We start from the raw sequence: 13206 nt of genomic DNA on the forward strand, positions 1-13206 counted from the left end.
CCTTTCTCCCCCCTAACTTTGGTGTTCCCGGTCAGATTGTACTGTTTTAACTGCTCTTACATTAAAGACGATTTAACACCCTTTAAAGCTGTAAACACTATCTCAGACTACTGGGTTACATGAATATCTGCAGTGGATATACAACAAATACACACTGAAAATGTATTCTTAAATGAACATGTTGTTGATTTGTGGGTGTGTATCTGGTGGATGAACATCACAATCACAATCAGAATTCCTTTATTACAAAATGTAGGGTTGCCCATTCATTTCCTATGCTGGTCATTTTTTACCGGGAACATCATAAGTGTAACAAGTTGACTAAACCATGTGGTAAGTGGTTTCTCAGCAGGTTTATATGTTCAAATGCCTACTGTGGAGGATATCATGAGGCCTTGAGGCAATCAGATTGGAAACACAGTATTTATGATTGATGAAACTAAATCGGTCCCATTTGACCCCAACATGACAAGAGGGTTAAATAAAACACAAAGTCAATTATTTTACCGAGCTGGGGACAGTTTGAACTTCGAGAAAAAAGCCCACGAAGGTGACAAGTCAAGAAGACACGATAACTTCCCCTTCCACTTCTCCCCTCCTCTTCCTCAGTGTTACCCCCTACTTGTTAATGTTCCCGAGCTTGGCGGCGTGCAAACTCGCTCAGAACAGGATGTTAAATATATAGCACGGGGAGGGGAGAAGGAGTGATGGAAAATAAGTGAAAGGAAGGTTGTGTGTTGGATTATGTCTGTGCCGTTGCACTATTCCTTGATGTATGCACCATGTCAGGCAGTCATTGTCTCCTGGGTAAAGAATGATAGTTCAAATACCTAGCATCTCTCCCCTGGTGCTCCAAATGCTCGCCTTTGAAGTTTTTATAATCCATCTGTCATCTGCGAGCAGGGAGGGCACATGTTCTGTACCACTCAATTACCAAATTCTCTTTTTGCCAGCTACAATGAGAAAGGAAGCAAATAATATGGGCGACCCTGAAAAAAATAAAAAGGGGATGGGAGGGGGGGGGGGGCTATAGAAAGAGAGAAAGAGGGGAGGAATTGCTTGAAATCCTGGCTTTCTCACGCACTTGATTGTGTCCCCTCGCTGCCTCTCATAACAGGAGAACAAAGCCTGTTTGTTGTGGGTGGAATGCCTAAAATGCTTCCTACTGTTACAATTATGAAGAATTTGATTGAATGTGTATTGTTTCAAGGGCTTGGCGATTTTGATCATTTTTTAAAGTGCCACAGATTGTTATTCTGCTTCCCTACGAGCAATAATAACCAGTCACCTAATCAAATTCCATTTGATATAAACATTTCATTTGTTATAAGGGTTGGCGCATGTTGTGAATGGCTAGTGTGAGAAATAAAGAAAAATCTGTGTTTTGATTATACATTATTCATTACCCGGCGCTTAAGAAGATGCGTTCTGATAGGCTTGTTGTCAGCGGGTAGATGGAGAGTCTAATGAAGTTTGCCGCAGTTCTTGGTGTTAAAATCGTCTTTAATTGGTGAGCGCTTTGTTGTGCGTTTGCTTTAAAGCGCCACTGAAGCGAGCAGAAAAACTTCAGATAAGCGTCTGAAAAATAACAACAGCAGCAGTTGCAAATGATGGCTCTGAAACATATTTCATTTACATACGCCACAGGCCCCCCTTTTAAGGCGTCTACCTTTTAATTCTTTTTCATATTTAACATTCGATACAAAACAATACGAGCCTCAGATCTCTGCTTCTGTCTCCTCGTTTACATCGAGAACCCCCCCCCCTACACCCACCATCCCAAAGCATCCTCACTGGGAAAGAAGATGAAAAGATTGTTTTGAGAAACTCGAAAGGATATTTGACATTCTTTGGTTGCTTCTGAAACTTCCAATATTCCGCCGTAATTGTTTCATACAAGTTATATATCTTCATTTGAGGGGAACGGGGAGATGAAGAACACGTCGGCTTCTTTCTTCCTGAATAAAAGGCAGCAGAACCCATCTGGTTGGGTGATCCGCGGCTGGCCCTCTTGCGCTCATCGCTGAAATAATACTCCCTCTAATGACTCCCACATATTCTGAAATCTCCCTTTTGAAATTGGTCTTGGCAGATTATTTGCAGGTACTTGAGTTGCATCTGTTTGCAATTTTGCAAATGTGGAAGACTTTAATGCTGGGCAGGGGCGGGTAGCGGAGAAGAGGCTATTTTAATCCCTGGGATAACACCGGCTGTCAGGGGGAGCAGCCTGCACCTTAACCCACATTTGGACCTGTCTTTACCCAGGTGACAACGTGTTTGTCTACACCGACGCTACATTTGTCCTCATCCATAAATTGTGGCTGTGTATGCATGCATGGGGCCAGGACTGCTTTTATTCTGAGCCTGTGTGGTGGCTGCAGATGGTGTTTGCAGGTTAGTGGGAAGCAGGAGGTCGATACAATATTCAAATAGATGTCTAAATTATTTGGATGAAGTCATGTCAGACATAACCAGTGGTGGAGCGCAACTAAGTATAGCAAGTCAAGCACGGATTTCAGCTATCTAGTCAGTATTAGAAAATACATGTTACTCATCTATACTGTCTGAGAGATATGTGGTGGTTGACATATCAAAGTGATTTATCTACAAACAAAAATTCTCTCCAATAAAGCAAACGGTTGACTTTCATTGGTTGAGCAATTTCTCCTATACTTTTAATACAAACAGTTCAAAAGGGTAAAATACATTGTGATACCAAAGCTGAAAACTTTTTGTGACCCCCCCCCTTGTTCTTTAACAGGCTAGCGATGTAATAGGGATGTTGCATTAGAACACGTGTTCCACTCGTAAAACAGAATGCAGTGTTGCAGATTAAACCACCAACCAGGATATAAAGTGATTGACCGACCACAACAATAAAATGCTACTTAAACATTAATGCGCATGCAATAATAATTTAGTAATATAATATATGATAGTCTACCATTAACAGGGGTCACTTTTATTCCACCAGTGCATTAACTGTTGATGCATTTTGCACACTTCCAATCACCAGGACTCTTATATGGAATCGAGTATTTGAACAGTGGCATTGCTATTGTGATTTGAAAAAGACAGATTCCTCCTCAATCACTGCAGATTGGTCTCACTAATTGCGTGTATATGAATATCATACATGATATGGCTCAGAATTCCCAGGATGCCCAGCAGTTTGTCAGGTATTTGTATTGTCCGGTGATCAGCGAAGCTAAAGCTGAAATGATTGTGACTTCAGTCCTTATTATTTCTACCATGTGGTGAGCAGCTGACCAGCTTAAGCCTCCCCCTTTATTCACCCCCCTCTCCCTCCCTCCCCCTTTTAAAACTGTAATAAGGTGCCCTATTGTCCTATGGCAGGGTGTACGGGGCCACCCGGCTCACTGTAATTGCATAGGTGGTTACAATTATATTAATGACATATTTCATCAACGCTGTTTATCCAGCCGCACGGTAAATGAAGAAACTTTTAACTCTGTCTTTTGTTTTTGTCTGTTTCCCCCGTCGCCCACCCCTAACCAACCCCTTTCTCTTCCCTGCTTTTTTGTTTTTTTTGTGGTTGTTTTATTAGGAGCGAGGGGAGGGGAGGTGCCAGAGGAGGAATTATGCTGAAAGTGTATGCCTTGCAACTTTTCCCCTCCCTGTTGGAAATGTTTATTTGAACAGTAAGCTCATGATTTGAATATTTGTAATCCATGCTTAAATTTACAGGCCAGATGAACTTTTTGGCACAGAATGGCAACCATAAGTAGGATTTTGAGAAAAGCTTTACAAAATTTTAAGCCATGTGCAAGGCTTATATAATTTAGAAGGGGGGAAATATGCGCAAATAAAACAGACTCAGTCTTATTTACTCTACACGCGGCGAAAAAAAACTGCATCATATGGCGCCTGACGTATATGTGCGCTATAGTTGTGTCCACACTTTTAGAAAGTCTAAAGCTAACAAGTCTTGCAGGAATAAAAAGGAGCCCCAGAGGCACTGAGTCCTCCTCCTGTGTTAGATGAGTGTGCTCCATGTTGACAGAGGTGTAAAGTAATTAAGTGGATCTACTCAAGTACAATTTTGAGGTACTTTACTTGAGTATCACAAGCTACCCTGCAGTATACAAAGTCATTCAAACTAGCTGCACCTTTACCAGCTTTGAGAACACTTTCATGATCAATCATTATAAAACATATCATATATATTATTCTGAAATGGACCAATCTGCACAATGACTACTTTGGTACTTTAAGTATATTCTCATGCCAATACGTCTGTACTTTTACTTGAGTAACATTTTGAATGCAGGACGTTTACTTGTTACATAGTATTCCTACACTCTGGTACTTCTACTTTTACTCAAGAACACTGAAACAACTGAAATGTTGACTTTAATTAAATGTGTTACGTCAACAGATTTCACATAACTGTATACGGTTAGTTGAAAGCAATAATATTAAGTTAAAATAACATTAGGTTCAACTTAATATTATTGCTTTCAACTATCCTAATACGTTGTACATCATACATTTAATTAAAGTCAATGTTTCAGTTTTTTCAGTGTACAAGAGCTGAGTACTTGTTGACCTGTACTGGTGGGGGGTGCCACCCATATTGTAGGCAGGGGGGTGGGTCGCCCGGGCCGAGTGATAGAGAGGGAAAGAGAGGTCAGTGAAGCGGGCAGACAAAAGGGAAGGCTTTCTTAAATGATGCTAATCAGTCCGGAGGGGCCGGCCCTCTCCCCCTCATCAGCCCGCTGTAATTCAGATGTGCAGAGAACCTGGAATTAAACGTGTCACCCTGGGGCGCGTGCTCACTCAGCCTGTATTTGCCTCTGCATCCACTCCTGTGTGTGTGTGTGTGTTCACGCGCGGGGTGTTTAGGGGTTAAGTAGAACCAAATTAGTCGATGGGAGGACTAGCGGCAGCAGTAGCTTTCTGTGTGGCTACTTCTCGGTGAATGTCAAGATGATTTAGCTGCTCTTCTGCTCGCCGTCTGCCTCTGAGCACTGGCCCTCCAATCACCGCTCTGGGCTGTCTGTTTTGTGGCCCTCCGAAGCAACAAATGAATTTTAAATCTGCACTGGGCAAACTTTGCACACTGGCAAGAGGTTGCAGTGTGAAATATGAGGCCGGTGAAACCCAGAAATCCTCCAAGGTAACATCAGTAAAGTGTCTTCTTCTGTGGTGTCTGCTCAGGGTGAACGAGGCACCGTAGAGCAGCTTTTGTGCTCTGTCTGAATTTCACTGGTCAAACCTGGACATTCTCTTGACTTTTGCAGCAGGTGTACAGTTTCATAGACGTAATCACAAACATGGGCCTTTAACTGATACAGGAAACATCAATGCCGACATAATAGGTTATGTACCAAAAACAATGCTTTTAATAACGACTTACATTGAGGGAAGGAAACATAGTTTTTCAAAATAAAAGCACTGATTTATATCACCAAAGTAGTTTCCTTCTCAATTGTTCAATTGTTCATACACACGCAACCAAACAACAACTTTGCTATAATACAATATGATCAATCAAAAATATCTGATTAGTAAAGAATGTTGAAACGTAAAGACTATATTTAACTTTTTTATACTTTTTCAATACTTTTTGTCTTGCCAAAAAAGTATTTAGGGCCAATAAACATCTCTGTATAAACTCAGTTTTGATACATGAGTTTATATACACAAACATACTTATTATAAGTATATTAGGAGATAGAAACATGATTTTCCCCCACAAAAAATTGTTTTACATAACCAAATTGTTCAATTGTCGTTACACATACAACTGCACTTCGTTTTGAAATTTGAACAAATAATAATGAAGAAGAGAGAGAAACTGAGCAATCAGACATTAATACTTTTTGACACATATTTAAAAAGGTTAGATACCCAGCTCTAGTGTTGATTGTGAGTCTGTGAGCACACAAAGGTGTCGCGTTGTCTTTCTTGCCAGCGAAGGGTCTATGTTGCTAACATATTGTGTGTGTGTGTGTGCGTGTGTGTGCGCAGGGACGCCAGTTGGGCTAACAGCTGAATCATGGCTCAGCCGCTGCCCCTCGTAGTCCTTGGCAGTTAGCGGTGTGAAAAAGCCTTCTCTTTGAGGGCATTATATAGATTAATGTGCTGTGCCTCGGGCAGAGACACACACACACCTCGCCAGGGAGGGATCCTGATGGTGTGTGCGTGTGTGTGTCTACAGAAAGGAATCAGAGGACTACAGCAGCATAGGGTCGTCGAGGCTTAAGTGTGTGTACATGTGGACGTGTGTGCGTATTTGTGATATCGTGCATATGTGTGTGGATGTGCGAAAAGACAGTTTGGTGTTAACAAGAGACAAGGGGAAGGTACTGTGAGGAAGCTGTGTGTGTGTGTGTGTGTGTGTGTGTGTGTGTGTGTGTGTGTGACAGAGGGAGATAGTGGCCATTTGAAGTGGCATTCAAATCTATTCTAGTTGATTTTTTAAATATGTTTTCATGATTTGAATAGTAATTCAGTGATATGAAAATATATATAGTATGGAATAAAGAAGGCTTGTGATCATAACTAATCATGTCTAATTGGAAATATTAAACTTGTTTCTCATATGATATCTCTTTGTGACTTATCCTACGAATGTCAATCAACACGTGTAATTTCCCGCTCTTAACGGAATACAATTTGAAAGTAACCCTCCTAGCCCTGGGATTAGACACAAATATGTCAGTGCTCACTTCTCCTAGTTATATCTGTAAACAGTTTATAATAACAGCCTGTTTAATATCACTTTTTCATCCAAGAAACGCAGCTGAATTCATAGCTATTAGAGTGTACCCTTGCTTTATGCTTCATTAAACTGAGTCTGTATGTAATAAATAGACTACAATTCCAGTGTACTAAGCCTTCTTCTTTTTAAGCACCTAAATAGGAATCTTGGGATTGTGCAGGGGCATCTGTGGAGCGTATAGCTTTCCATTAAGGTATTTTTACGTGAATCGGAGGGCTGTTTATGAGGCCTGGCTGACCTGACGGAGGCATCGGCTGGCCCTGTGTCTCTCTGTCTATCTCACGCTGTCTTACACTGACTCAGCCTTAGGGTTAACATAAGGGTGGAGCTGATGTACAGTACAACAACAAATACACAGAGCTGCTGGAAATGCAAGTGGAAAAGTACAACGCTGCTCCATCTGAGGTTAAAGCAGAAAGCGTGTAGGTTTAGTGAACAGGACACTTAACAACTTGTAAAGGCTTCTCTCTGTTTCTCTTTCGCTCGCTTGGGTTAGCTCATATTTTGTATGCCTGCCTTTACCTTATTTTCCACACTTTGCTGAGAAGTATGAGGGAGATTTTCCTTATCAGGATTTTAGCACATTCCATTCAAGATTAGGCACATCTGTTGTTTTGTGCGTCAAAGTGTGTGCATGTGACTTCTGAGATGATTTCTGTGTGATTTTCCTGCCTGTAGTCTCAAGACATACACTTGTATAATGTACATATATGTCACTTATGTTTGTGCGTGCACATGTGTGTGTACTCTCTCCATCCTGCGGTCTAAATAATCTACGTTTGTCTGACAACGGCGTCAAGTCGTGGAGGTGCACATATGCAGAAAGCTATTTGGAAAGGCCTCCTCGTAGCTGTCAGCTTTTATTATGCGCTGAGGTGTCATGTTTGTTAGGAAGCTGAGTGCAGATGGCAGAGTGGAAGAAATGGATCACTAATTTTAACAATGATTAATGAACAGAGATGGAAAATGAATTACATCGGACTATTGGAGGCAAGGAATATTTTCTCTGAAAATGTTAACTTCGGCTGCCAGGCAGCCGGCCGTGTTGTGGGAGTATATTGAGGAGGGTAAAGGGATGTGTGTGTGCATGCATATATGGATGTGTGTGTGTGTGTGTGTGTGTGTGTGTGTGTGTGTGTGTGCGTGCAATAAGGTGCAATTTTTCCCCCGCATCTTTTGTAGAATCAACACTTCACTGCTCTTGCCTATTACTTTACTGTTCGCCTGCTTAAACACTGCCGCCTTTATACACATTGTTTCCCCCCTTATGTGTGTTGCACTAGCAGTTAAGGTACACACTGTTTAATAAGGTAAACACAGGAAAGGTTAGACTGTCTTAAAATGTTAGCTATTTTCATTACTCGCAAGTGTGCCTTCATATCAAATCACACGTGTAGCAGATTCGATCAAGTGTCAGTAGATTTTTCGCTTTTCCTCTGGAAGAACAATCACCTGCTTTATTTTCCTTTCAACGCAGCTTGCGAGCTATTTTCGTGACTCCATATTGACTTTAGATCATGAAACAAGCAATAAAGTATCATTTAGAAAACGTTGAATTTTCAAGGCATAACAACCAGTGGCAAAGTCCAGAAAATCAACCGGATACATTATTATTTTTGACAGTGAGAATCCGTGTGTTTACCTTTCATACATCTTTATTACAATGTGATATGGCATTACGAGAAGCAGATGTGACATTCCTCATTGCGTGTGATCTGAGAAGAAATAGAGATACTTGACTTTCTCCTGTCACCCCCCCCCCCCCCCCCCATAAAAAAAGACACTTTATATCTGTGTCTCTGTCAAGGTTTGTTTGTCTGGTGGGCGGCTGGTGCAACACGGTTTGATAGGTAGATGGGAACTATTTTGAATTTAATGAAGGGCCTGATGGGAAATGCGTAAAGGGAGAAAACGGAGCAACTTCTAGCAACATCTTGTGTGTGTGTGTGTGTTTGTGTATATGTGTGTGTGCGTTCAAGGGAGAGAGAGAGAGCGAGAAAGAGAGAGATCTCAGGTTACAGCAGCATATGCTAAGCACTCAGAAAACATACACAATGCCTTTGGTGAACAAGGTAGTCAGTGTGCCCTTGGGAGCCAATTTAGATTGTGACTTAAGGCAATGTCGTGGCTTTGTGTGCGAGCGTGTTTGTTTTTGTGTTCCCCGAATGGGAGTTTTTTCACTCTCGATGCTTCATTGAAACAGTAGTGGTGGGTAGATCTGGGTGGGCCTCCTGCAGACCCTCCACATCTGTGCTCCCCCCCATCTCCCCCTGTTTTAGGACTGAGCCAGTTTCTCCACGCCTGGCTGCCTCTCCACATCCAGAATAGCCATGAGGATTTGTTGGACTCATACATCTTTGCCATTGAATATTTTAGATAATAATGTGCAGCACTAATGAGTCACAGAAACTAGGGTTAGGGTTACAGAAACTCATGGAAATAAAGGACTGTATTGCTCAATCTGTGACTGACAGGTGAACTTTAGGAAAAAGCAACACAGCATTGACGGTTTAGCACACAAATGTTTAGGTCAACAGACAAAACCAAAATCTCCACGATTACCATCAGAGCAAACTTCAGGCAAATGTCACACCTTTGCCTGAAGTGTAGAAAATATATCCTGTTCAATTTCATAAATCTTCTAATTGAAGCTAGTTGCAGTCGGTTTCTCAAAATCTCTCAGTGAGGCCTCAGCCTAAATGCCACTCACAGAGTTACATGCCATTTTAAAAGGGAGCAGCAGTCTTTTTACTTCGCATACTTTGAGTCGGCTTGATTATTTTTTCTGGCTTTAAGCGGCGGGGCTTCAAAGCTGGATCAGATAACATCCTTTGCTGTTCTGCAAAGGCTCCTCTCACTGTTCTGTTTTCTATGAACAAAGATTGTTTTAGACTAACAAATGATAAACCTTGGACGTCTAACTATTTTATTCTCCCTGTCTTAAACTGGATATTAAAGTGTCAAATTGCCAGTTAAAATACTAAGAAAGAGCAATCACAGTTGGATGTGCAAATGACATCACATCCTCACAGGAAGTCCTGAGGAAAAATAAAGATGTGGGGTGGAGGGGGGGTTGGTTATTGGGTATTTCTCTTCTGTCGCCAGTGTTGCAAACTTGTCAAGCTTCAAATGTGGCTGACTGTGAATTTCCTGGTGTGTGTGCTTTGTTTACAGGCTCTTGTCGTCCCACCTTCTGTGGAGCTGTCGGTGCTCTTCCTGACATCCGGCGTTCATTGGAGCAGCGGCAGTCACACAGGTACGATCACACCAATTGATCACAGGAAAGGGGAGGATATTAAAGATGTCTGTCACGCTTACACACACTTTTGTTTTCATTTAAACCTTTGTTCAGCCGGGGGAAAGTCAATTGAGCGTGCACTTGTTTAGCAGTGCTATGCTTCTCAGTTGCATTACTTAGACATTCGGAACCTGTTACCTTCCCATTACAAGATCTGTTGGTGGCTCACCCTGGAACACTTTAAAGTCATTAAAGAGAGTAAGCTTTCTCAATAATCACCCATCTTTTAGGCCAGATCAAATGAATGGGCAACCCTAGCAACAAGCGACTTGCATACACTAACCCTAACCTCATATCGTAGACCTACAAGAGCAATTTGGGCTAAAGTATCTTGACCAAGCACACTTAGGCTAGGGATCAGACCACTGACCGTCTGAATGGTAGACGCTCATTAACCATTCCCCTCAGCCGTCCACTGACACTTCAACTGAATGTCATAAACTGTACTTTGAAGGTGGAGTAGGCATGTCTCTACAACCAACGCTTCGCTAACAAGTTTAATCTAACATTCTAAAAACAAGACGCTTTTCTACAGTACCACATGTGACGTAGGTGCCACTCAGGGCATGGCATATCTATTGCTTTGCAAAGTCACTGAATGGACTATGATTCGTTTAAATCCGAACGGATGCAATAAACGTACTAGTCCAAGGGCGCATCCCGTTGTTGTTTTGTTTTTTATGCAATGTTATCAAATTGGTTATAATGAATCTTTGTGGTATTAGTAGCGACTACAACATTTCTGGTATAGTGACAAACCTAATGTATATATGGTGGCCCTGAAGTGCAGGTGAAAACAACATTTCAGAAAACACCACAGCATTTCACAAAACTCTACAGCGTTTCAACTTATACGGAAAGGGTATTCCTTTAGGGAGAACACTTCTTGTTTGTGATTGGACAGAGCCAGCCAGAGAAGCACTGCTGTGATTGGTTGTTTTTGCTGCCAGTCAAGAAATGACGCCTCGTGATTGGTCAGCACCCGACAGCGCAACATGTCCCGAAACGTCAGCCGTCAGCTGTTAGCACACAGAGCTCACAGCTCCTACTGGACAAAAGTTAAACATGAACAAACCACAGACTGTCTGTGTCATGGTGAATACAGTCGCTGCTTTATTTATGTCTGTATGCCGTTGTTGTGAGTTTGGACTGAGCAGCTATAGAGGCCTGTACTACGAAGCCGGTTCAACCTAACCTGGATATGTTTGAGTTTGCCGGTTAGCCTAATCCAAAACATACGCGCTCTCGCTAAACGGTACTACGACGCGGGTTATCAAGTGGATCGCTCAAGCCAGCCGTGTCCTATCTAGTTAGGTGCGCGTTCACATGAAAGGGGTGGTATTTGGAGCATTCGACCAATCACAAACATGGAGAAGCGTACTGACAGCGCAGCATCATACTTCCTGAATGAAAAGTCAACTATATAATTAGACAAATATGAAGACGTTAAACTTTAAACATCCATGACTTAAACACTTTATCCAGGATAAAAGCCACATAGCTGCACCTGCAAGGTGAATACAGCTGGTAACAGAACAAGTGTTTGAATGCGTACATTAACAGGTTTATGATATCACTGCCCCGTCTGACACGAGTGGATCTGACTTTAATTACATTTGTCTCGAGTGTTTCGTCAACTTAATGTGTTGCTTAAAATAACACTTCTGCATGCAGTATGTGACACTGTGAGTGTTGCACGGCCAGATACGGCTCAGCTGACTCAGATAAGGAGATATATGATACATTATGAAGTGATATGCCGCGGACTGTACTTAATGTTACTCTGATCCGGTTACTTATGTTGTGGCAGATATTTAAGTAAGCTTTCTTAACGCTAATGTTATAATAGTCAGATTGCTCTGAAGATGGAGGTGATATTCTATTAATGTTCACGTTCACACAGTCGGTGATTTTTGCCGGCCGTCTTTCCTGCGACGGCAGCTTTTCTGTATTTCCTTTCTCCTGTAATGTGACTTGATGGCTTTAAACTCCGCACACTGAGCTCTGATTGGTCAGCAGGCGGTGCTTTCACTGAGTTGAGCTCTTAGCCTGCAACCTAACCTGGTCCCGACCAGGTTAGCCGCACAGCATAAGTTACCATGGAGATCTAGCCTGCTAAAAAGAGAACCAGCTTCGTAGGACCGGAAAGCCGGAGTTTTCCCTGAAGTTAGCCGGCTAAGTGAAAATCCTGATTCGTAGTATACCCCCCAGGTTAGTTTAGCCTGATCTCCATTTAGAAAACACGCATTTTAAAAGGTTTTTCGCCTGCCGTCTGTCTGCAGACTTGTCACAGCATTAATTCATGGTTTTTACTAACCGGTATCAGTATGTTGTTACTTCGGCATCATTTTGAAACGTGTATTACAATTAAATCACGGTAAAATATGTTCATTTTGTTGAAGTCTACCATAATATTTACATGGATATAAGACCCGAATATTCGCATCGCTCTAATCGCTTGAGTTTCAGGTTTCACCGCGGCTGTCAGCTGTGTTTACTCCTGTCATTCAAACAAGACGCGCTGGAGAGGGGGCGGGGCTTATATCCATGCAAATACTTTGGTAGATACCAACTACAACAACATTAACATATTTGACCGTGATTTAATTGTAATACACGTTTCAAAATGATGCCGAAGTAACAACATACTAATACTGGTTTGTAAAAACAATGAATTAATGCTTTGACAAGTCTGCAGACAAGACGGCAGGCGAGAAACCTTTTAAAATGCGTGTTTTCTGAATGGAGATCGGATCGATCAGGATAAACCAACCTGTAGCTGCTCCGTCCAAACTCACAACAACGGCATACAGACACAAATAAAGCAGCGACTGTATTCACCATGACACAGACAGTCTGTGGTTTGTACTTGTTTAACTTTTGTCCAGTAGGAGCTGTGAGCTCTGTGTGCTAACAGCTGACGGCTGATGTTTCGGGACATGTTGCGCTGCCAGGTGCTGACCAATCATGAAGCATAATTTCTTGACTGGCAGCAAAAACAACCAATCACAGCAGTGCTTCTCTGGCTGGCTCTGTCCAATCACAAACAAGAAGTGTTCTCCCTAAAGGAATAGAGTGGCGAAGTCCCTCCCTTTCCGGGGGACCTCCATGGGACCTTATTTCTGAAAAATCATGTATTGAAGTCAATGGGGAGAGAAAG

General features: G+C 42.0%; 1 protein-coding gene across 7 annotated transcripts in view; it reads left to right on the forward strand.

Annotated features, from left to right (window-relative positions):
* znf536 (zinc finger protein 536) overlaps window positions 1-13206 on the forward strand; it is a 242453-nt gene that overhangs the window by 16401 nt on the left and 212846 nt on the right. For all 7 annotated transcript variants that reach the window (XM_034198876.1, XM_034198874.1, XM_034198873.1 and 4 more), the window contains exon 2: window positions 9923-10004. The gene's annotated coding sequence lies outside the window, so the exon portion shown is untranslated. The remainder of the gene's footprint in view (window positions 1-9922; window positions 10005-13206) is intronic.

Source organism: Gymnodraco acuticeps, unplaced genomic scaffold, assembly GCF_902827175.1.
Source record: "Gymnodraco acuticeps unplaced genomic scaffold, fGymAcu1.1, whole genome shotgun sequence".
Lineage (NCBI taxonomy): Eukaryota > Metazoa > Chordata > Actinopteri > Perciformes > Bathydraconidae > Gymnodraco > Gymnodraco acuticeps.